Source organism: Rhinopithecus bieti, unplaced genomic scaffold (genome assembly GCF_001698545.2).
Source record: "Rhinopithecus bieti isolate Rb0 unplaced genomic scaffold, ASM169854v2 scaffold_44159, whole genome shotgun sequence".
NCBI lineage: Eukaryota > Metazoa > Chordata > Mammalia > Primates > Cercopithecidae > Rhinopithecus > Rhinopithecus bieti.
The window spans coordinates 56,519-59,653 of record NW_016818573.1 but is presented as its reverse complement, the minus strand read 5'-3'; positions in this window follow the sequence as shown (position 1 = coordinate 59,653).

The following is a 3,135-nucleotide window of genomic DNA, read 5'->3' as shown; positions in this document are numbered from 1 at the left end:
ATATAACAAGTCAAAAGGCAGTTTCATGATTATTGGTGAAACAGCAGAAGCACTCCCATGAAAGTTTCAGGAAAAAGACAATGTTGTCCTCTGATAGCAGTAACATTTGAGAGACTGTTCTGCAAGTACTGGCCAAGGCAATTAGAAAAGAAAACAAAGGCTGGGCGCAGTGGCTCAAGCCTGTAATCCCAGCACTTTGGGAGGCTGAGGCGGGTGGATCACGAGGTCAGAAGATCGAGACCATCCTGGCTAACACAGTGAAACCCAGTCTCTACTAAAAAATACAAAAAACTAGCCGGGCGAGGTGGCGGGCACCTGTAGTCCCAGCTACTCGGGAGGCTGAGGCAGGAGAATGGTATAAACCCGGGAGGCGGAGCTTGCAGTGAGCTGAGATCCGGCCACTGCACTCCAGCCTGGGCGACAGAGCGAGACTCCGTCTCAAAAAAAAAAAAAAAAAAGAAAAGACAACAAATTACAAGGTATAATGAAAACAAACAAACAAAAAAGAAGATGTAATGATGAGGTGAAATTATCATTATTTGAGAGCGAGGTGGCTAATTCTGGCTAATATTTTATTTTCTTAAGAAAATAAAATAATCATTAGGAACAAAAGAATTCAGTAGATATCTAGTTTGAAAATTAACATATAAAAATCAACAGGTTTGCTACAGACAAGGGGTCTGAAAAATATGGCCTGTGGTTCAAATCCAACCCACTGTCTGTTTTTGCAAAGATTTACTGGAACACAACAATGCTCATTCATGTATGTATTGTCTATGGCTGTTTTTCCATGCTATAATGGTGAAGTTGAGTAGCTGTGACAGAGACCATAAAGTCCATAAAACCTAAAATATTTACTGTTTGACCCCTTACAGAAAAAGTTTGCCACCCCCTGCTATAGATTTAAAAAAAAAAAAATCAGTCAGAAAATAAAAGAAAAAATAAAAGCCCCAATTTTGGTTTTTAGAGACAGGGTCTTCCTCTGTAACCCAGGCTGGTGTGCAGCGGTGCAGTTGTGACCTGAATGGCAGCCTCAAACTCCTAGGCTTAAGTGATCTTCCCACCTCAGCTTCTTGAGTAGCTGGGACTACAGGCACATGCCGCGGTGCCCCACTCATGTTTAAAACATTTTTTTTCTTTGTAGAAATGGAGTCTTGCTATGTTTCCCAGGCTGGTCTCGAACTCCTGGCCTCAAGCAATCCTCCCCCATCTTGGCCTCCTAAAGCACTGGAATTACAGGTGTGAACCAGTCATGCCCAGCCCCTCAGTTTTTAATACAAACAATTATTAATATAATCTAGGAAGAAATAAACTTTACAATATGTATTAATAACTATTATATATGAACAAAACCTCACAACTATACGGATATCCAAGAAGATGTGAATAAATGGAATTATGTATTTCGTGATAGAAAACTAAAGCAAGCCTTTTTCTAAATTAATCTGCCACTCTAGCCAAAGACCACCAGGAATACATCTGCGGTTGAACACATTGGGCATATTACTCCTGCACTCTGGGGCATTTCAGTAAGAAGGTGCTAGAAAGGACTTAAAGGAGGATTTGTGCCCATGTTCAGTGATTTCAGTCAGGGTTTAGGGAAGCCAGGCTTCTCTCTGGCTTGGATGCTGTCAGAGGTGGGGGTATGTCTATGACGGACTATCTTAATGAATCTTGCCCAGGAGAGAAGATTAGTTGGAGGCTAGTGCTGTAATTGGTAAGGAAACAACAGTCACTCTCCTGTGGGAGAAAGAGGGATGTTTCATGCCTTTTGTGGTTTGGACAGTGTTCACCTTTGCCAGCATTCAGATGTGATGATGGAGAGGTTCTGTTTCTGCCCCTCTTGCTCCCTCATGGTCACAGAGTGACCTTGTCCGACGCTGATGTTCTCTGAAATTTATGTTCAACAGAATACCAAGGCCAGCTCCCAGATGTCCAGGGATATATAAATTAAACGCAATTTAAATCTAAATTTCCAGTTTTGTGTTTATGTGAGAACTTGAAAAAATATATCTAAGTTGGGTGTCTGAACAAATAAACATTAGAGAAGAGTTCAGAAACCAAAAAGAGAGAATTGTGAAATCTAAAATACTGAAAAATGTTGATAAATTTGACTACAAAAAATAAGTCTTTATCCTGGGTACCGTGGCTCACGCCTGTAATTCCAGCGTGATTTGGAAGGCCAAAGCGGGCAGATAGCTTGAGTCCAGGAGTTCAAGACCTGGGCAACATGGCAAAACTGTGCCTCTACCAAAAATACAAAAATTAGCCGCGTGGTGGCACAGGCCTGTGGTTCTAGCTACATGGGAGGCTGAGGTTGGGGGATGGATTAAGCCTGGGAGGTCGAGGCTGCAGTTAGCCAGTCAAACCACTGCACTCCAGCCTAGGCGAGTGAGACCTTGTCTAAAACAAACAACAAAAAAAATAAGTCTTTGTCCACCAAAAATCACCTTTACACAGGTTTGCAAGACAGACCGCAGATAAAACATTTTCAATGCATTTGAGAAAAGGGTTGATGTTCCTAATAAACTAAAAATGAAGAACCCATCTACCAACCAATATAAAGACTTCAGAATTGTTTTAGATTTTTACAACGATCATGTCCCATTAAAAACAATACAAGAAAAAAACCTGGCTGGGCGCGGTGGCTCACGCCTGTAATCCAAGCACTTCGGCAGGCCAAGGCTGGAGGATCACCTGAGGTCAGTAGTTCGAGACCAGCTTGGCCAACATGGCGAAACCCCGTCTCTACTAAAAATATAAAAATTAGGCGGGCGTGGTGGTGCGCGCATGCAATTCCAGCTACTCCGGAGGCTGAGGCAGGAGAATCGCTTGAACCCGGGAGGCGTAGGTTGCAGTGAGACTGAAATCGCGCCACTGCACTCCAGCCTGGGCGACAGAATGAGACTCTAAAAAATAAAAAATAAGACAAAGAAAGAAAGAGGGAAGGAAGGGAAGGAAAGGAACGAAGGGAAGGGAAGGGGAAAGAGGGGAGGAAGGGAGGGAGGGGAGAGGAGGGGAGGGAAGGGGAGGGAAGTGGGGAAGGGAAGGAGGGAAGAAGGGAGGGAGGGAAGAAGGGAAGAAGGGAGGAAGGGAAGGAGGGAAGGAGGGAAAAAGGGAAGAAGGGAAGAAGGG